This window comes from Callorhinus ursinus, unplaced genomic scaffold (assembly GCF_003265705.2).
Source record: "Callorhinus ursinus isolate GAN/ISIS: 27379988/994484 unplaced genomic scaffold, GSC_fseal_2.0 scaffold5, whole genome shotgun sequence".
Lineage (NCBI taxonomy): Eukaryota > Metazoa > Chordata > Mammalia > Carnivora > Otariidae > Callorhinus > Callorhinus ursinus.
The window spans coordinates 50,976,568-50,999,882 of NW_027397067.1; the positions used below are offsets into that span (position 1 = coordinate 50,976,568).

At 37.1% G+C, this 23,315-nt stretch overlaps 1 protein-coding gene and 1 pseudogene across 4 annotated transcripts in view; both read left to right on the forward strand.

Moving 5' to 3' along the window:
- ZFPM2 (zinc finger protein, FOG family member 2) overlaps positions 1 to 23,315 on the forward strand; it is a 443,996-nt gene that overhangs the window by 353,226 nt on the left and 67,455 nt on the right. The gene's annotated exons all lie outside the window — the stretch shown is intronic.
- On the forward strand, positions 12,753 to 13,547 carry LOC112823664 (large ribosomal subunit protein uL30 pseudogene; annotated as a pseudogene).

A 23,315-nucleotide genomic window follows, 5' to 3' on the forward strand; every position in this document is an offset into this window, starting at 1 on the left:
TTTATTTTATCAACCACATTTTAGATTGGGTGGGGAAATAAAAAGTATTTCTCATTTCCATGTTTTGTTTTTCCTAGTTTTATCCTGGAATGGCAGAAGAGAAACAGCAGAAGAGTTGGCTATAACTAATGTTTGAAATATATTTTCAGACATCTGACAAGCCAAAGTCATATTCTCTTAGGATTTTCTACTTGGCAAAAAGATAGAAATTTCTGAAATGCTATCACGAAGTCAGTTCTGTTGATGTTTCTTTGACTCCATAATTATGTGGAGCTTTACAAAACATTTGATCTTATTATGTGAAATTCCCTACCTTTTAGCTTCTTTTCTATTTCCATCTTCTGTTAATAGGTAAATTAAATTAGAGCTTTTCTAAAAATATAATAAAAACCTCTCTTTGAATAGCTTAGACTAAAAGTAAACTTACTACTTAGTCTCTGTAAAGGAATTCTGTACGATCAAGCTAAAATGACAATGTCTTGGAATCACGGAGGCCAACACACTTTCAAGTGAATCTGCTAAATAAAAGGTGGTGATACACACTATGCCACCTATCTTCAAATATATCATCATTGCCACATCTAAACAGTGTCATGATGGCTTAAAATATGCATCATTTAATGCTACAAAATATATGTCCACAAATTCATTCCTCAGGGGTGAATGAATATTGTCTTGAAATATAGTCTTTATGGTGGTAATGGTAAAGTGACTATTATGAAGAACTGCATCCACCAGAAACTGCAGTCCTTTTAAAAACTGAAGAATATATATTTTTTGAGCCAGAGGTATTCTCATTTCAGCGCAAACAGAAATCACTGCTCAGGCATTCCAGGTTTGATATACCTGTATGACACCGGTCTTTCTACATCTTTTCTAGACTTCAGTTGATTTAATTCTTGATCACTAGTTTTATAATCAGCAGTCTTGGATAAAATGTAACATAATTAAAACATCTTGGATTGTGTGACATTTCACAAATAAATTCCAAACAGAATTGGTTATCAAATCACAGCTGTAGTATGAATAAATCTGTTGTACAATGTTGTTCATTAGTTGACAGGAAGTGTCTGCTCAGCTTTTTAAAGGGCTGCTGCTGTGTGTTTGTTTTTGTGTTAGCTTTTTTGTTTTGTTTTGTTTCTAAGAACAAGTGAGGTTCCATCTATGAGCATCCTCTCTGCATTAATTTTAAGAGATGGATTTCAACAAGTAATAGCTAAGGCATTAGCCACAATATGTAAGTGCAGCATGTGTTAGACCTTCCCACAAGAAGGTCTTTAATATAGGGAGGTTTATTTGGACATCAAATGTTAGTGAAAAGTACTTTGAAAAATCATAAATCATTTTGCTGCCCTATAAAATAGGGTGGCACTGACAGGGTTATGGGAGTATTCTTTGGTAGATTTTCCAATTCTGTCTTTTCCAGGGCATGTTTCTTTGTTTTTTATTTTTTGTTTTGTTTTTTTTTTTGTTTGTTTGTTTTAGAGAACTTTATTATTTTTTAAGACTTTATTTATTTATTTGCCAGAGAGAGAGATTGAGAGCACAAGCAGGGGGAGGGAACACGGCAGGCAGAGGGAGATGTGGGACTTGATCCCAGGACCCCAGGATCATGACCTGAGCCAAAGGCAGATGCTTAACCAACTGAGCCATTCAGGGCATGTTTCAGTGCAGGTTTTTTGTTAGTTTGATTGTTCTGTGGGTTTGGTTTTTTTTTTTTTTTTTTTTTTGTGATGGTGGTGGTGTTACAGCTTTTCTACTCAGATTTTACCAACAGAGCTTTTCCCGGGAGAATATTCTTTAAAGGTAAAGAAGGCAACCTTAGTGCCAAAATTACCTCCTTGTCTTACAGGAGAAGAACTCTTGTTTCAGTACAGTACATGAGGAAGTTGATCGGTCACCCTTCAAGTAGGCCGTTGGGAATCCATACTAGTCCTCACAGACTATCTGTGCTGATGCTAGAAGAATCCAGGTCATATATTTGAAAACAGCCATGCACTTTGGCCTTGTGCCTTGCTCTCCCTTCGACAACCAGGTCAGCAGCAGGAGAAGAGAAAGTGAAGGCACTCCCTTGCTTTTTGTTTCTCTCTGACATTGTTGAGCCAAAAGGCAGAAATATAAGGACAGAAGATTAAGACAGGCAGAACTCATAGGAAACTTAGTCTAGTATTATCTAAAATAATTGTTCCAGCTATTTAACACTTCTCCAGAGGGAAAAGAAGCAAACAACACCCAAATGATTACTGAATGAATGGGTATCACTTGGACTTCATTTTTTCCTCAAACAGTGCATATTCTGTTGAGATGATACTAGGCCAATATTAGAATGACCAATGTTAAGAACCGATGAGAATGGGTCACCTATAGGAAAATCTATCCACTTCAGGATTGGAAGAAACAGTTTTATTAGTAAATACTAGTGCATATATTCCCCATGTTTCCCAGGTTTTTCAGTAGACTTTAAAGTCTGAACTAATTCAATTTTAAGGGTAACACATATAAATTTTGATTAGTGGGCATATAAAAAAGAATGAGTAAATGCAAATAGTCATATTTAAATTTTATTAGTGATTTTGTATTACTATATAGAAGCCCCATCTTTCATTCCTTTTATAATATATGTTGAGTACCTACTCTCTACTTGGCACTATATTTAGTGCTGTTTATACAAAGATTTATGCTTTCACCCTGTTTGTCAGATATTGAGAGGAAAATTGGGCAGATAAATATGAAAATAGGTTTGTTGTGGTGATCATTTTTTACATATACAAATATCAAATCTTGTACAACAGAAAGTAATATAATGTTATATGTCAATTACATCTCAATTCTTATAAATATATGTAGAAAAACAAAATACATATATTATAAAAGTATATAAAATTGGATAACCCATTTCTGAACTTAATGAAGATCCTAATGTTTTTGCTAAATTGGTTTTCCTTTGATTCTATACTACTGAAAAAGTAACAGAAATAAAACTGCCTATTTAGTCTCCCTTTGTATGTATATTTGTACTACATTAAATTCACAAAAATTACAAGAACTATCTTTTCTAAATCCTGAATATGCCAGGAGCTTGGATGCAGCTTAAAGAATTGAAGGTAGTATGAAAGGTCATGCCCTCTAGAGTTCTAGCCTGATTGTTTTGATATCTTACATTTGAAATCTGTGGTTCCATCCATGCTCTAAGGCTGCAGAATTAATTAAGCTGTATAATATTAATTAGGTAACCACCTTCCCCCTTCAAACTCCCACCCCCGCCAAGGTGAAGAGATCCCAGTTTCCTTAGGAAAGAATATTATCAGAATATGTTGCTGATTCCAGCTAGTCAAGTTTAGCTCACTAGAAAGAAAATAAGTAGCTGGTGTGTTGCATTTAATTATGGAAGGCTGCAAGATTCCAATGACATATTTACCTCATTTACCTAGATGATATTCTAATATTTATTAGGTCATTTGAGAAACATCTGCAATACTTAGATAAGATGTGCTGTCTCATCAGGGAAAGTGGACTACAATTCAACTCCGCGAGGCACTGTACTTCTCATGTGAATTCCACTTCGGTTTCTGGTGAGGTCTCCCTCTTGACCATTTAGCTCAGTGGTTAGCACGTAACACCAGGAAGGCTTATGTGACAAGTTGGATTCTCCTATGAGCCAGTTAGTCTCATTACAGTGACTTTTGGCTGCAGCCTTTCACCTCGGGCAGCCTGGTCAAATGGAGGACAAGATGACAGGATCAAATGATCATGGGTGAGAAAGTGTTCCTTTTTTTTTTTTAAGATTTTATTTATTTATTTGACAGAGAGAGACACAGCAAGAGAGGGAACACAAGCAGGGGGAGTGGGAGAGGGAGAAGCAGGCTTCCCGCGGAGCAGGGAGCCCGACGCGGGGCTCGATCCCAGGACCCTGGGATCATGACCTGAGCCGAAGGCAGACACTTAGCGACTGAGCCACCCAGGTGCCCTGAGAAAGTGTTTCTAAACTCTAAGCCAGTATATAATTAAGAGATTAAGTTTTAATTGTGGTATTAATATTGGAAAGCTAGTCAAAGCATGTTTCCATATTAAATCAGTGTAACTGCCTCTTTATGTGTTTTCTGAACTGATACATTCTGAATCTAAAATTAATTATATGAAGGTGTCTAATTCAGTGTAGTATATATTTGGGGGCAACATAAATTTTAATAGAAAACTGAATGAAAGCATTATGTTTGTCAACATACAAAAGGATTAAGTTTAGGATTATTTTACATTTACAAAATAAATTAGAAACTACAATATGGTACCCGTATATAGTGTGTGACATCTACATTTTCTACTACAGTATTTTATTTCTGTTGGAGTTCGCATGGACCAATAAATAGCAGTTCTTTTCCCTTCCCATTCAAGAGGTGACTATGGTGTGTGGCAGATGAAAATCAAAATAACAGCATTAATGGATTAACGTGATTGCAGATCATGATGTATTTGTGTTAGCCAAGTGGGCAGCCTCATAATCCATTCAAGACCTAGGGAGATTTACCATCAGAACCACGAGCAGCACTGGACAACTACTGGTCATCCTGGGCATGAAGTGGACCTTGAGGTTTGTTCTCTGAAGGCCAGCTGCCTCCCAAAAGAAGGAAGGGTGCAAGGGGCAGAATCCAGTTCCACATCTAAAACTCACAAATCAGAAAACTCAGTGTCTCCCCTGGAAAGAAATGAGTGATAGGGCAGATAGATTGCAGGGCTGCTTTGCTAATAGATACCTCTTCCTTTAGAAATGTGGAATAAGCAACCTTAAATCTAGTAATATTTCACATACAGTTTCATTTTTGTATGCACCATATAGTTCATTTATTACCTTAACACATACTACTTAATCCTCACAGCAGTACCGTGTGTGTGTGTGTGTGTGCGTGTGGGGGGGGTGGGGGGGTGGCTATCCCTATTTTATTCATGGAGGAGCTGAATCTTAAATAATTTAATTAAATATTAAGCTGTGTACAATACCTCAGATGATGAGAAAGAGCGAAAACCAAGATGCTTAGGTCCAGTGATCAACTGTTACCCTCTTTTTAAAAATTCTGAAATGATTCAAACCTAAACATACATAGGATTTGTGAAAATTTTAAGTTGCTGAACAAGGGGAATTTGATAGCTTCAAGATCATTAATAGTGACTAAAACAGAAAACTCAGAATCAATGCATAAACGCATATGATAATATGGAAAAATGAAGACCATTGTGTAAAAGTGCATTGGAATGAATGCAATGAAATTTATTTCAGTCAATTTGATTAAAATGGCCAGTGGATTACTTTAAAACAAATAAACATTTTTCACTTTATTTTTTCTATGAAATTGATGTTATATCCATTCCAAAGCTTTTTTTTTTTCACTTTTTGTGTCCCTGGTACTGAGTATGGCAGAAATAAATCACTGATCCTCCTTGGTTTCAATCACCCATCTAATATTTCTTATGAAAAATACTAGCCAGTAGTATGTACAAAAATTATTTATCATTTTTTTTCTTACCCGAAGTGCTTATTCTACATAGCAAAGAGAGTAGGCTCTTAGGTAAGGTGACCCAATAACGTAACATATAAAATGGGACAGTTAGGGAGTGAAAGGAGGTATAATTAATAATTAGTCTGAGACAATAGGCATAAACTGGCACATACTAGGAAAAACATCTAATTATAAAGAAGCAGTTTGATGTACCTCATTTAGCATGACATTTGTGTAGAGAACATGTACCCTGCACTTATAAGTTCCAGCTCTATTTTGTGGGATCTGGGCTATTGGTTGGGGTAGGTTACACCAGTCCTGTTCAATTTATGGCCTTGGACTATGGCTAGTTGATGAACTGTTTGTTACCTATCTATAACAAGATAAGGAGGTTGCACCAAAATGTAAGTGTACTATGTCAGTAAGCATACCTATATGTAATCAGGTGACTGAAGAACATTGACACTGGATGAAGGAAGCAATGAGTTAAGTTATATTATGATTACTATCCTGATGCTGACTTTTCATCCCCTGCGAATGTGGCCATCGTAATCAAATGCACTGTACCAGAAGTGGGGAGAGGTTACAGACACTTTACCTCATAGACATTCAGGGAATACGTCTCCTTCTGTTGGAATTCTTTGAGCATTACTCAAAAGAATAAGTTCTTACAGTTTTAGGAGCTTGCCTGGAGATGATAAGAATCAGCTCTTTAGTTCATAGCTCGTTGGCTGGAACTGGTCATATGACTCCAACCTAACTGCTGTCGAAGCTGGGAAGTGTTCAGTTTCTGTCAGTTAATCTAAACAGTCTTGACCATCCTCTATCGACCATAATTACAGCTCATTAGAACTAAAAGCTGGACTAACTCTGGACTTATTTGGGTTTTTAGGAAGAAAACCTATGCCCTTCATCTCCACATACATATAATAATAGAAAAATTGTCGTAGAATATCATATTGGTTATGAAAAGAGCAAAAATGATATAATAGGTCTGAGCTAGTCATTTTAGGATTTTGTGTAATAAAGATATCCAATTGTATGTATTTTGTTTTACCCCATAAAACAGCTTTCCCATTCTTGTTCTTTATTTCCTTTAATGTCATAATAATTGTGTGAGATATGCACTTTTATATCTGTTTCACAGATATAAAAACTGTGGTCCAGGAAGGATCAAAAAACTTGTTGAGGGCCATTCTTTTAGAAAGCAATAATCAATACCTCCCATGTTCCAAGCCTATGCCATGGGTTAAATCAAAGATGAAAAAGTAAAATGTAGGTTTTCTTGCTCCCAGTTAGTACTCTTGTCATAGAATACAACTTCTGCATTACAGTAGAGATATATTTTAACTGGAGTTGTTCTTTACTCCAACAAAAATCGAGGCTCAAAGCATAGGTTTGGCGACTGACCAAATAGCTGCTTTTTCCTTGGTGGAAGGAATTTTTTGCCCTTGTTTTAAAGTAAATCATTGAATGTAACATTCTCACTCATCAAATGTTACCCTATTTAATTTTAAAAAATCAATTCATTTTGCCCATTTTTATGAGTTTCTATATTACACGCCCTTACGGATACCTTAATGGAGGTGGTCATGGATTATACTGTTGTTCTGGGTTTTGTTTTTGTTTTTGTTTTCTTCTTCTTCTAAAAGTTACCTCATTGAGTTAAGGGGATGGAGCTACTGGAGCCAAGATTAAGAGATTCATACATCAGAGACATCTTAGCTTTATGGTTCCCAGATGACGTTGCTCAACCCCACCAGATTTTTCAAAATATACACGACTACTTACATAATACTTAAAAATTAGGGGAAAATAAAGTATCATGCAGGACCAACCAAGAATAAAAATCAACTGAGCATGCATAACTAAGAGTAAGTCAGTGCTATTATCTCTGTACACAAAGAACAGCAGAGTACACTGAATTTAATAGATGGTACTTTAATCATTATTTATTTAAGAGACATCTTTAGGAACTTTTTGTAGTATGATACCTGAAAAAGATATGAAAGTTTAAGCTGTATGAAACTTTCAGGGTGAAATATGAAACTCTCTTCTAAGGTTTTGGATTTCGTTATGAAACTCAAAACTCAGCCCCATTTTGGAGGGGTTTGCAAACCTTGGCTACATTCAAGCATTGCACAAGCTTTAAATCTGAGCTAACCTTTTTATCTGTTACAGGAATTTGGAACCTTATTTTTTAAGTCCGCTTACTTCTTGGTCAGTCACATAGTTTTTTTGAATCCGCTTTAACAGAATTACATGTCGTTACCATAAGACTCAAAAGGTTCTTTAGACATTATTCAGTCTGACCCATTTCTTTCAGGAGGAAGCATTTCTGATCCAGCCAAGATACAATACAATTCTTGACACTGTGTTGTAGTAGTTGCAAGCAACTTCAAAATCTCAGTGGTCTAAAAAAAACAAGTTTTGATTGTCACTTATACAGTGTGTCTGATGTGGTTATCAGGAAGTTTCTGTCCTTTGTAGTCACTCAAGAATCGTGGTTGGTACAAGTCAACGTGGGCTTCTTTGATCACTTTCAGCAGGGGCAAAGAGGGTATGGTGAATTATCCACTGGCTCTCAATGAGCATATTACTCTGTCATATTCCATTGGCCAAAGCAAGTCCTATGAAAACGCCTAATTTGAAAGTCAGTGGAGACGGGAAACCCTTTCATATGCATGAAAGAACAGGAGATCTGCACAAATTGTGCACATCCCTGTAGTCTGTCTTCAAACTGAGAGATACAGAGAGAGAGAAATTATCTTAGAAATCAATTTTACTCTTTCAAAACTTCCTAGAAAATATATTTCATTTTAAGTATTGGAACCTCCATCACAACAGGTCTAAAAATATACAAGTATCTTCGTATGTGTGTGTGCCTGTGTGTGTGTTTGTGTAGGTGTTGGTAGAACACACTCCCACGCCTAAGCTGAGGTCTTTCACTTACTAGCTGGGTGACCATAGACATTTGCTTGATATCTCTGTGCCTCAGCTTCTTCATCTCTAAAATGGTTCTAATAATAGTAAGCAGTTCATCAGGCCATTGTTAAAACTCAGTGAGAAGGTAGATGCAGGGGGCTTCGCCACATCCTGTTGCAAAGTAAACACGCAATACATGTTGGCTAATATTGTGGTGTTGCGGTCTCCTCCCACCTGGCCTACTTAAAATCTTGATGTCATTTTTGTCTCTGCCCTCTTGATCTTCGCCCCCTATACCTACTTGGTCTTCAAGGCTTTTTAAAGTAGGCATCAGCAAACTATAAACTATGGTCCTGCGACTTACAATAGTTTTTATGTGTTTAAAGGGTTGTAAAAAAACAACAAAAAGCATGTTTGCGACACAAAGCCCAAAACATTTGCTGTATGCCCCTTGAACGGTTGGCCAACCCCAGTTCTGACACGTCCCTTGTAGCATTTGCCTCCTTTCGTGGCCAACAACCACATTCACTCCATTGCTGTCTTACTCCTCAGCTAATTCTCTGGCCCCAGTTCACTTCCCAATGCATACTTAACCCTACCATCAGATTTCTGCCTAGAGGACAAGTGGCACGTTTTCTACTTAATTTTATTCCTGAGTTAATCTAGCAACAGTAAATATTTACTGAATTATTTTCTGATAGATTAGATGAGTTAATAGAGAAGGCTCTTAGAGCAGCATTGTTAATTTGAGGACGACATGAGGAAGATTTCGGTTTGTTTTAAGATGGGAAAAGGCCAGGGCACCTGGGTAGCTCAGTCAGTTAAGCATCTGACTCTTGGTTTCTGCTCAGGTCATGATCTTTCAGGGTCATGAGATCGAGCCCTGCATGGAGCTCTGCGCTCAGCGGGGAGTCTGCTTGAAGATTCTCTCCCTGTGCCCCTTACCCACTCGCTCTTGTGCTCCCTCTCTCTCTCTGAAATACGTAAGTCTTAAAAAAAAAATTGTTTAGAAAGATGGAAAAAGACCTAGGGAGGAGCCAGCAGAGAGGTGTAAGTTGTCTTCGGAACAAAAAATGCCAGGAATAAGTGATGGAGCAAGAGAGGAGAATGCAGAGCACCACATGGTAGTAAAAGAATTCATCCATCCTCTCTACGCATACCTAATAGCACTGCACTGCAGAAACATTGTTACAAGACGGAGACACCGTGGTGAACAAGACAAAAGAAGCGTGGGCCATCATATAGTTTACATTCTGAAAGACTGGAAACAAGTCATCAGGCTCTTTCTTGTAGATTGAAGGCAAACCTACATCATGTTAACCTTGTGAAGTAAATTGTATTGCCCCCAGTATTTTCTGTGAGGAAACCGATGGCAAAAGTGTGCAAGAACCAAATCATCCTAGCTCTCATGAGCCAGTCATTCAATTTTGGGAAGTTTTGTGAGCCAGTTTTTAAACACAGCCATTGTTCAAAATAAAATTGCATAAATGTATAAGTACCTAAATTATGTTTCAAAAAAGGTAATACACGCTCAAAACCTATCACATTCCAATTATTTCAGTACAGTTGACTATTATCTATGCTATTGTGATGATTTATATCTACTCTGTTGGTAGTGTGTTACTTGTTCAATTACACATTGCCAGTGAGCGGGAAAGCTGGAAATTTGGCTGACATATCTGACTGACTCTAATCCTAGTATTCTAACGTTTTTCAAATTGTGGTTCTTAGACAATCTGCACCAGAATCCCCAACAGCGAATAAGCACTGTAGTTTCTTGGACCTGGTGCCAGACCTCCTGATTCAGAGGTTCTGGGGCTGGGACCAAAGAACCTGGAATTTTCATATTCACTCTATGAATGATGATTCATATGTTCTCTCTAATAGGAGAACCATTTGTTCTTCATCCTATTTTCTCTCAAATGTGGAGTTACTACATTCCTAAACAGTAAGATTGCAACAGTCTGAAATAAGCTGTCATTTTGGAGGACGGGGTACAGAAAGAAGAGATGTTGGCAGGAAAATTGAAATTTTTCTTTTCTTTTTCAGTAGCCTAAGTTACTTATAGGAAAAAAAGTTTAAGGGGCATGCTTGACTTTACATATACATATTTAGATATATGCACACATGTGTGTTGTGTATACATGCATGCATGTGCATGTATGATCCACACTGTATACTGTATATGATAATCTCTGCCAGGTATTTTTAAAATGGCAACGACAACCCCAAGGAGCCACTCTAATACCACCTTTCCTGTGGTTTGCAGGAAATCTTCCAAACTTTGTTGAGAAATCATGTGCTCCTATTATCAAGAATTTCCCAGGAGGGGTATATTCTGTAAGATCCTCCTGATTTAAGGCAGATCGAGATACCGAAAGAAAACAGGCAGCCACCTCATAGGCTTTTCACAAGTCTAAAAGAACCGGAATGCTATCCCAAGGTCTGCAACCTTACTCCTGCCTATAGTTTATCAACTTCCAAAGGATTTTAGAGAATACAGCACAACAGGGTAGTCACTTAAGGCAGAAGATTCATCTCCACCAATGCTGAGCCCCTGTTACAATGGATTAATCATCAAAGTCGATTATTCTGTCAAGTTCTCCAAGGGTGAAATCACACATCCTACCACTGGTGTGTGAAGCAGCCATTACCTTCATCTTACTGGCACCGATACAAACTGTGAGTAACTTTTATGCAGAGCAGAGGAGGAAGTGCTGATACATTTAAAAGGGAGCTGCTTCTCCAGCAGCACCTGCCCAGAAGTTGCTGAAAAATTACACTCCATGCATGTCTTTCAATCCTCCCTACTGATCGGTCAGCAGCTATTACAAAACTATCCCGATAAGAATCTGCTTGGAGCTTCTGGGATCATATTAACCAAAATGGAACCACTGAGTCAGAGAAAAGCAAAGAGATGAATCAGAATAGCTAACATCTTTTTTTCTTGCCTGTTTACATCGTATCAACCTTCAAGGCAAAACTGAATTCTTAACTCTTTGCACAGTTTTCCTTACCACCCCCGGGCTTATTCGTTTCCCTCTTCCCATCACCTCCCAGCTTCCCGATCACTGCTAGAATGCCATTGTTTCTCGTATTTACTAATATTTGCCTTATATTATTTGCATTTCCTTGACATGTGATTTCTCTGATTGAATAATTAGCTCTTTAAGGGTAGAAACTACAATATGGCTTTTTCTATGGTGTCTACAGTGTTGAGCACATAGTAGGCAATAAATTCAAGTTAGTTGATGGTTCTATTAAATGAAAAGATACTGTTCTCAGACTTTCATGATGCACTTTTGTATCTAAAAAATAGCATACAGCTGAAAGTTATGGATTCAATTATAAAGTACTTTCTTTGACTATCCTTATCAGTTAGAATAAGAACAATATAGAAAGTATTAATATTTGGGATCAGAGAGAAGCCAAATGTATTTTCACATAGTGCTATAGTTTCCTAATGCATTATCTTTCCACATCCTTGAGGAGTATCCCCAAATTCTAGTGGAGGGAGAAGGCTCAGAAATGATAAATAGTTTGTCTGTCATCACATTGTTAGGAAGTAGCTGGGGTGGGACTTGAACTCTTATCATTCAACTCCAAGTTTTATACTCTTTCCACTCTAATACCTATTACTTGGAGACTTGAGTACTTGTCTTTGACAGTAAGATACTGTGTGACTTTGAGTAAGTCAACAACCTTACTGGGAAGGTCTTATATATAAAATAAAATAAGTGGTGCCCAAAAATTTGACCACCCAAAACGTGGGGTCAAGTATTATGCAGTTATTGGTCACAGCTACCCTGAGCAGCTAGCTACCTGAGACCTCTGAGGTCTGGCTTCTAGAAGTAGGTCCCTGGTTGCGATAGGGTGCCACCTGGTGGCAGATGTTCACTCTGGCTCATATATCAAATGATGATTCTGGGTGTGGTGACCCTCTAGAACATCTAGAATGTGGGCAATAATTCTAGGAATCTCTGGGTTAGTAATGCTAGTTTCTTCTGCCCGGGGCAAAAAAGAAAAAAAAAGATTAGTCCTAGAGAATAATCCTCACTCCCACACTAGAAAATTAGAACTTTAGTGTACTTCTATTTTCGAATGGCGTATATCTGAATTTATGTAATCATCGGGTATAATTTTGTAAGGTATAATTGTCGTTTTGAAGCCTTGTACTAAAAATCAAAAGTGATCATGTCTTTGAAAAGGGCTCTTGCAAAGTTCAAGGCACTAACAGAATGCAAGGGATTATCATAAATTGGTAATTCCTTTAGAGAAAATTGTCCGGTGTTAATAATAAATATGACATGGACTTCCTCTTTTCCGGCTGGAACCATGGAAGGTGCAGAGAAGAAAAAGAAGGTTCCTGCTGTGCCAGAAACCCTTAAGAAGAAGCGAAGGAATTTCGCAGACTTGAAGATCAAGCGTCTGAGGAAGATGTTTGCTCAGAAGATGCTTCGAAAGGCAAGAAGGAAGCTTATCTATGAAAAAGCTAAGCATTACCACAAGGAATATAGGCAGATGTACAGAACTGAGATTCGAATGGCAAGGATGGCAAGAAAAGCTGGCAACTTCTACGTACCTGCGGAACCCAAATTGGCATTTGTCATCAGGATCAGAGGTATCAATGGTGTGAGCCCAAAGGTTCGAAAGGTGTTGCAGCTTCTTCGCCTTTGCCAGATCTTCAATGGCACCTTTGTTAAGCTCAACAAGGCTTCAGTTAACATGCTAAGGATTGTGGAACCTTATATAGCATGGGGGTACCAAATCTGAAGTCGGTGAATGAATTGATCTACAAGTGTGGTTATGGCAAAATCAACAAGAAGCGAATTGCCCTGACAGATAACACATTGATTGCCTGATCTCTTGGTAAATATGGCATCATCTGCATGTAGAATCTGATTCACGAGATCTATACTGTTGGAAAATGTTTCAAAGAAGCAAACAACTTTTTATGGCCCTTCAAATTATCTTCTCCACAAGGGGGAATGAAGAAAAAGACCACCCATTTTGTAGAAGGTGGAGATGCTGGTAACAGGGAAGACCAGATCAATAGGCTTATTAGAAGGATGAACTAAGGCATCTGCCATGATTATTTTTGTAATCTGGTCAGTTAATAAATGACTACTCTCATGGGAAAAAATAATAAGTATGACACAATATGCTGGGTTTTTTTCTCATTTTAAGTCCATACATTCTGCTGTTCTGCTTTGTCCTTAACCCGATTCTGTCTTCAAAAGAATTCTGCAAAACAAAGTCGACTGATCCCTGGTTCAAAACTCCTCAACGTTTCAAACCCCCCAACCCTTATTGCTCAATATTAAATACAGTCTTTAATGCCCTACTTTGCTATATTTATGTAGCCCCTTTTCACATACATTTCTTTATTTAGTTTCTACAGCAATTCCATTTTACAAATGAGATCCGGTTGTAGAAAGATGACTTATTAAAGATTACTTATTTATTAAATGTCAGATTTGATCCTCTAACTCAAAGTCCACCAGCTCCAAACATACTGATCTTTCCTACTGCTTCTCCTTTGTCTGACATTCATGATTCTGTATGATCTTACCCCAAACTACTTTTCCAAGTTTATTTCCAGCATCTGCTAGTTTATTCTTCTGTATAGGTATGCCTTTTTCAAATTTGAAATATGCTACCAGCTGTCATAAGCAAAGTTTACATACTTACAAAAACCCAAGAGATAGTAATGTCTGAATCAGCGTCACCATCGTCTTAATCACCAATTAAATTGTGCTAATAGTAATTGAGATGCCTCATAGTATAAATGTACTATGTTAATTATGTGGTGGTTGGAATCACCATGCCTTTTCATTTCTCTTGTAAGTGATGTAAAAAAAAAAATACACACAATGCACACATACCACGGACATTTTGGCGCTAAATAAAACAAAAGCATAACAGTACACAAATCAAGCATTAATAGAGAGGCTGTATCTCATAATTCTTAATATCCTGGACTCTAGATTCAAACAGGCTTGGGTTTGATTTCCCGCTCAGCCATTTATTAACTTGTCACCTTGACATATGAGCTGATTTCTCGGACCATCAGTTTTGTCTTATGTAAAATGGGGATGATTATAATAGCAGAAACTTCATCCTAAAATGCAGGGGAGAGTCATTTTAGATAATACATGTAGAGTGCTTACTACAGTGGCTAGTAAGGAGTAAGATCCATTGTGTTAGCTATTATTATTATCTTCAGCAATGTTACTACTATTGTTAGTCTTTACTCCCTTCATGTGCCTGATTGCCTCGGTAAGATCAAAGCCAACAGGAGTGAACAATGTAATTAGCCGACTGATAAGTGTCTCCATACCAGCAGTCCTTTGTGATTAATATTTTATGATGGATTCCATTTTCAAATTAAATTTAACAACCTTGATAGCTATGCAGAGGCCAATACTGGAATAGTGAGTTATGTCATTGGATAATTGGAAATAATGGGTGTCAAGTTTAAATGATTTTGTTTGACTTCACAGGGAGCCACAGCCCTCCATAACTGGCAGAGAAAACTTTTCCCAATTTACGCATCACATTTACCTTATGCAGAGTATGCATTTATTTTAAAGGTGTCATGAGGTCCTCCGGTAACCTGGCCATAGTCAGTGACTGGAAGTTGAACTAATGAGACATTAGGGATGAAAACAGTAGGATGTAAGGCCAGTTTATTATCCCTATCACTCTGCTGATGTTCTTATGAGCCGTCCCGCTCCTGTCCCACAACTCACCCTTGATCTATCACCGTCATTTTTCGAGATCTGCTTTTCCATGTTTTACACATTTCACAAGATTTGTATCTTGTTTCCCTTAAGTGAATGTTGAAACATGTTGAATTCTCTTGTCATCTACAAGTTTAACCTTAAGTTTAAAGAGTTTTCAATTAGTTATTAATTACCATTCTTCACTATTATTTATGGTTAATTTACTATTTCCTACTCTTAATTACTAATAATCTCCAGTGTACATTATATTGTGCAAGTACTTTCAGTACCTTTCTGTTAAAACCTTGGAGCTGCAGATCAAACTCAATCATTTCATGGTAACAATCTGCCATATAAGCTAATTGGCGAAGAACATCTTTGCTGTCATGCCGATCAGCCAGATCACTCTTGTTTTCTGTCAGAAAAAAGTCTGACTTCATTTTCCAATTCAAATAAACATGTTAATTCATGCACCCAGGACAGTCATCTCTCTTTTGAATTCAGATCCTGAAATAGATACAGAGATAAGGCGCAGAACCTTACCAAGAGTTTTGTCACCTGGATGACATAAGCCTCAGCCACTTACATTTCAGATGTGGTTTTAAGGGACCTTTCTTCAATGGAGGTGATGCATCCTAGAACCTTCCTTTTGTTTTGGCGCTCTGAAGGTGCGGTAAGAGAAGGGGCTTGTGCCTTTCATTTGTAAACTGGGAAATGGACTTTGGTGATAGGAAAGATCAAAAGAGAGAACTAGTGAGAAAGTTTGACCACCCCATTGAAGACCTAGAAGATGATTGCCTTGAAACTATGCCATGCCAGCAAAACGCCAGAACATCTTCACGTACTTTCAGCAGTTCAGGTACCCCCCAGCTGCCCATGCACAGAGCATGATACAAAGTGGGCACTCGGTAATGAGGTATTGAACGAGTGAATTTTACCATGTTTTATGTAGCCTTTTATATTATATAACCCCCCCCAAAAAGCAGCTTATCATCTTTTTTCACAGCTTATCTCTGCAATGATGATACATTATAATTTTTTTAGATTTTTATTTTTATTTATTTATTTGAGACAGAGAGAGAGAACATGAGCAAGGGGAGGGAGCCCAATGTAGGGCTTGATCCCAGGACCCTGAGATCATTACCTGAGCCAAAGGCAGACGCTTAACCAACTGAGCCACCCAGGCACCCTGACAATACGTTATATTTTAATATCAAACTATTCTTTTGAAAGTCATATATGTTCACTGAAGTGAGTTTGAAAACTAGAAAAAAATATAAAATACTGCTTTGAATTCCCATTGCTGCCAGTTAGGGTTTTCTCGCCTTTATGCTACTCTGTGTTTAGGTTCTCATTGTTTTTCACTCCATATGCCCTTATTAAAAAATAAAATGTAAAATGGGCACAACAAAGTATTCTTTTGTCCTTACCTTTACCAGACCTTTGGAAATAGAATATTCATTATCAGCTAGACAGTTACACTTAAAACAACTTTCTCAAAAAGAATATATCTGGAGCACATTTCTCAGCCTTCATAACTCTCTGCTCACCAAGTCAGATGGAATTCATCATAGCTGGTATGAGGGTATTCTTTCTCATCAGAATTCTTCTGTTTGTACCATTGGGGGTATAGCCACTTGCCACATGTGGATATTGAGCAGTTGAGATGTGGCTGATCTGAATTGAGCTATGCTATAGGTGTAAAATATACATCCAATTTCAGAGATTTAATGCTATATCCATATCTATTTCTCTATCTGTAGATAGCTATAAATATATATATTCAATATAAATTTAGTAGATATATACAGTATACAATTAATGAAATTATATACCTCAAGTTTCATACAGTACATAAATATTTGTACTGTAAGATATATACTGTTTTTATACTATAAATATATATTTTAAAGATTTTATTTATTTGAGAGAGAGAGCATGAGAGGGGGGAGGGTCAGAGGAAGAAGCAGACTCCCCGCCGAGCAGGGAGTCCGATGTGAGACTTGATCCCAGGACTCCGGGATCATGACCTGAGCCGAAGGCAGTCACTTAACCAACTGAGCCACCCAGGCGCGGTGTACTATAAATATTTAATGAGGGGCGCCTGGCTGGCTCAGTCGGTAGGGCATGCAACTCTTGATCTCCAGGCCATGATTTCCAGCCCCACATTGGGTGTAGAGATTACTTTTTAAAAAAATGTAATGAGGAGTGCCTGGGTGGCTCAGTCGTTAAGCATCTGCCTTTGGCTCAGGTCATGATCCCAGGGTCCTGGGATCGAGTCCCGCATCGGACTCCTTGCTCAGCGCGGAGCCTGCTTCTCCCTCTGCCTGCCCCTCCCCCTGCTTGTGTGCTCTCTCTCTCTCTTTCTAAGTCTCTCTCTCTGTCAAATGAATAAATAAAATCTTTAAAGAAAAAAATGTAATGAGATAATATATATGTTATCTTATTAAAAATTATATATAAATTATAAGTTGATATGACAGTGTTTTTGATATATTAGGTTAGATAGAACATATTTTGAAAAATACTTTTACCTGTTCATTTTTATTATTTTAATGTGGCTACAACAAAATTTAAAATTACATATAAGGCTAGTATTTTATTTCTGTAGATATTACCAGAATTGCAATACAAAGGTCAAATGTTTACCTTTGTACCTTTTGAATTGACATTTCTCTTTTTTTCCTTCCCCCTGCTTGATGCTTGTAAAAAAAGTTTTTAATTCCTGTCTATCAAAATATTTTCTAGGCTAAGTCTAGATGCCATGTTTGTTGAAACATGGTAAATTCATTGGATTTTTATTTTTATCATTAACTTATTTTTCAATTGTTTTGTTTTCTTCCTTGGATATAACTATGTTCTTAGATCCAATTTCTTTGCCTTTGCAGTGCATCCTCTAAAAATCTCTTTGCCCTTTTTTCCCTCGGAGAGTTTTCAAGTTTACATCTGCATAACTGGTTGGATTGCTTGCATTGTCAATTCTGTTGTGTAGCTCCAAAGAAATCTCATCTTGCTTTTACAGTTAGTTTTCTTAAAATTATTTCTTTCAGTCTTATCCAGTCACCTTTGCACATCAACTGATTTTCCTTATGGCTTTTTCCTTCTGTCCCATACTTTTATGTCTTCCTATCTTTGACTGATGGTAATTTATTTTCTGAAAACAATTATCTGATGCATATTGCAAATGATTTTCAGAAGTAGACTTTTCCTTTAAGTCAGAATGATGTATACTTTTTCTATTTTTTTAGTAAGTTTTCCTGGGTTATTTAAATTTACTCATTCTTAAATGAGAAGAATGAAGTGGAAATACCAGAACCAGTATTTCCCAAGAGACCAAGACAATTGCCTTCCATCCACTGGGATATTTTTTTAGTGAAAAGGGTGATATTCACAACCCTACCAGTACTGCAGCTTTAAATTGGGATGCATGGTCACCCTACCTTAACCTCACGCTCTGTCACTTGAACAGTGGTCTGATTTCCTTTCCAGATGTACAACAGGAAGTAAGAGACACAGTTCAGAACCCAATGCCTACGATTTATAGGGTTTTGTGTATTGTATATGCTGCACTAAGAGGTCTTCTCCTTGTTCCTTAGATGAGGTCTCCCTTGCTAAGCTATCACCTCCAAGAATGCAGTGCCCTAAGCAAGTTTCCTCTGTTTATTCCCTCTACTCCAAGTAGCCTCTTCCCAGTTTTAATTAATTTTTGAGAAGGGATTTATGAATAGACATAGAAACATAGGTTCTTAGGAATAGAGGTGGGAAACAATATCCTGGTTGTGTCAAAAATAGATTCATAGGACCCCAAGGTACAGACTTTGTAGAAGCAGTTTACAGGATCAAGAGGAATAAAGTTACTTATTTTTAAGTATATAAATTTCCTCAATTTCCTGCTTGTCTGGCCATCAGTTGCTTTATTCAGTATGATTTTAGTGGCCTTTCAGCTGGAGAAATTCCATCAATTTCTGGCAATAGGCTGGTTCTGGCTTTAGGATGATTCAAGGATGTTGTGATTTTTTTTTTTTATCTTTCTGTTCTTGCTTGAGTATTTTAATAAAAATTGGAGAAGCTACATTATGATTACCAACCAAATGTTATTTTAATTTTTTTATTGTTGACTTCTGTGTAGTACTTAGCATCCTGTAAAACTGAAATCTTCTTGCTTCTCCCTATCTGAAGAGGAGAATGCTGTAGGGAGCCTGATGTTAATAATCCAGATTTGTAGTGATAAAGAGGGAAATTCATTTTTTTTTATTGTGGAAAGAAATGATTCAGCAAAGAGCAGCTAACCCCAAGAATCTTCTGGGCTGCTCAGTCCTGCAAAGTAGCACTCTCTTGGTATCTTCCCAGGTAGGACTGATCAGTATATAACCAGCAGATGCTTTGTTTATTTCAGGGTCAACTCAGCAAGTACTGGTCAAGGTGATGAGGATGAGAAACAGTAAGATGTGATCCCTAGTCATAAATGAGTTTATAGTCAATCTCCCTGGAGAGAAAGGATTTACTTAAGATTCACAGTAATATCACATCTTAAGCATCCAATAAATGGTTTAATTGATAAGTACAGCAGGACGTAAAGGAAAGGCTGCTCACTGTAGGCCACTGGACAAACATCATAATGGAAAGAATATGTGAGTTAAGTTCAGGCAAGACAGGAGTCCTCAGTTAAGTTAAGGAAGGACATTAGAGAGAAACTATAAACAAACACTAGGTGCAGGAAAGTGTGTAGGATATTCACAGGACAGTAAGCAGAAGAGTTTAGAAAGTAAAGTTATATAAAGAAAGGAATGGTGATAGTCAAATTTGGTCACATAAGTGAATGGCAGTAAGTTCACCCAGATTGTAGGGTCTGTAAATGCCAGGCTAATGTAAAGATAATAAATCTCCAGAAATGTAGAATCATACTTAAACTGATCCCTAATTAAAGCATTTAGGTTTTAAAATTTTTATTGTAAAGGTCTCTTTATTGTCTGAGATTTTGGTTGACTTTTTGCTTTTTCTAAAATACACACAAAGTGAAACAATGTATTATGGGGTCTCTTAGGATGTTGTTTAATACTGATTTATGATACTCATGAAGCTAAATCTTTTTTTCAGTTACAAATACTCGTTTAATTTCTATTTAAGAGTCAAATAGTTTTGACCTGCTCTCTCAGATGAAGGTTTTGAAAATTTTGTCAACTATCGATAAATCAACACCAACTATTTAATGAATGAGTAAATGGATAAACATCATTAGCTATTACTTTGCTCAAGTTACAAACTAATTATAGCACTTAACTCATTGCCACTGTGGCTTTTAGTTGAAAAGAGGATACTGAGCCAGAAACAAATAATCACCACTCATTAAGTCAGTGCTTTAATGCACGAACCTGCCATGTGCTGTAGAAACACAAAGAAAGACATGATGGAAAATGTCTAAAGATTTGTAGAAAATCATCAGGGAAAAATTGACGTTGCAAGATCAGGAAGGGTGACTAGAAGCTCAACAGCAGAATAAAGGAAGGAATCTATACTAGACAGAAGAAATATCAAGATAAAAAACAAGGAACCCAGAAACATCTATGGTATGTTTTAAAAAAGAAATCAGGCAGCTCTGTATGGCTAAAGTGTCAGATTCATGGCAAGATGTCATGAGAGATGAAATTGGAAAGATAGTGTGGGGCCAGACTGTGAAGACTTTAAAACCACTTTTTGAATGAGTATATAAATCAGTTTTTAAATGGTTTTTATAACAAAATATTAATAGTACTCATTTCTGGGGTATTTAGAATGATTTGATAGTTATCTAGTTGTGTTCGTGGGATGAGACCAGCCAAGGGTCCTCCTGCTCAGCCATCTTCTCTCCCCCTTTCTAATAGTACTTGTATTAGAAAAATCATAATTTTATAGAAAATATAAATTATAGGTTCTGGATTGACTATAATGGAATGTGTAGAATCTAGAGACTGGATTTCCTATGGTTTCAAGGTCCTAGATATTTGATGTTGTATCACTCAGAATAGGCTGGATTAAGCTAAAATAACCAATGACCCTAAAATCTCAGTGGCTTAAAATGACTGACGCTACATATTCATTGAAAGAGGATCATATGGGGAAGGGAGGGAAAACTGAATGGGAAGAAATCAGAGAGGGAGACAAACCACGAGAGACTCTTGACTCTGGGAAACAAACTGAGGGTTGCAGAAGGGGAGGTGAGTGAGGGTATAGGGTAACTGGGTGATGGGCATTAAGGAGGGCGTGTGTTGGGATGAGCACTGGGTGTTATACACCACTAATGAATCAATGAACACTACATCAAAAACTAATGATGTACTATATGTTGGCTAATTGAATTTAAATAAAAAAGTAAAAGAGAAAAAAAGGTAGCTCTAGCACTGCCCCATAATGTCTTTATTTCATGACCCAAGCTGATGAGAACTGCTATCTGGAACAATGTTTATCCTATGGCAGAGGGAAAAGAGACCATGTTAAAGTCCGAGCTGGTCTTTAAAGCTTCCGACAAGAAGTGACACGCATCACTATGCATACATTGCACTGGGCAAAGCAATTCCCTGGACAGCCTGTCCCCCTAGAGAACGGCAGGAGATCTGTGGACTGCCACAAGTCCAATCTACAGCACTAACCCACGTGCAAAAGCTATCCTGAAATTTGAGGCTTCTTGAAAATTCATTCATATTTTGTATTTGAATGGAGTCTTCAAATTAAGGTCCCTAATTGGCTCATTTGCAAGACAGACATTTCTGCTATTAAATAGAAATGTATCTTTAAAATTTATTTAAAGTTGTAAAACTAACTCCTCTTCTCCCCCCCCCCCACCAATGGTTCAAAATAGCCAATGTTCAAAAATAGCTGTGTACCAGGGCACAGTGCTAGATGCTTTCGGATACATTATCTCATTTAATTTGCAGAACTGTGTGATATATATCAGATAAAAAAGCTTAAGTGCCTGTCTGAGATAGTTAGGAAGTGTAGTAGGATTGTTTTTAAGGGACCTACAGTACCATATATTTTATGTTCTCATGAAATTTTAAGGGGATTTGAAAATGTCATCTTCGCAAGTGAATGTTTTAAGGAATTATTTATTGAAAACAGTTTCGTTTCTATATAATTTTGATATCTCTCTGAAGTTGTTAAGTTCATTAAGGTCTATTTTCTGACTGAAATACATGTAAAAATAAGGATACCGTTTACCAAGTGGAATTTCATGGTTTATGATTTTCTTTGAGCCATCCAAAAAAGGCTTTCTTTCTTTCTCTGTAATAATGAAGTGTATAGAAATTCTAGCAAACCATCCATTACTAAATGTCCTCCCACTTGTTTCCCATGTATTGAAGCCATAATTATAATACATTGGTTACATTGTTCTGAAACATTTAATAGCCACTACTTTGCTACACTGATCTATTTAAAATTCCCCAGGAAGAGTTTAAATAAATGGCTTTTACCTATTGGCCTCATAGAACTTGACTTTTCTTCTGATCTCTAAACTTCTCTCCTATGACTCATGTCATGGTGAAAGTCCCCATCATTACTAATGCAGCCTCATTTCCTCTTTACTGAAATATCTTTCCCATGTCCAAGTACGACTTGTGATTCTTCCAAGGGATGCTCTTTTTCATCATGCGTATTGTTATTCCTGTCTGTGTGTATGTGTATATCTACATACACACATGGAAATGCATGCATATACCGTATATATCCATTCATATATATTTGAATGGATCTTGTGTCCCCCAAGAGTTTCATTTGTTAATTTCTCCAGTCATTCACTTCCCTACTTTATTCGTTTAGTTGCTTTAACATCTGCATTATCCCAGGTACTATCTTCGGCCCTGGGAATTGAGCAGCGTCAAACTGACAAGAACCTGACCTTGCAGAGTTTTCTGTTGGTGGCAGAGTGGAGGTTACTAAGTGCTCTGTAACTCTCCACGGTATCATTTATAAATGGCTTAGGGAAGAACATGTAATGTCCAGGGATAAAATAATATTTTTTTCATGTTTACATAATGTATACATTATATATGTATACGTTAAAGTAAGATATTTTTGATGTTGAAAGCCTGACCAACTAAAGAAAGTAATTCATAGCACATAGATGACTTATTACTATTGCACTGTTTAATTCCGTGCTACTCATAGATGGGGGTCTACTGGTGCTTTCAATTCCTTT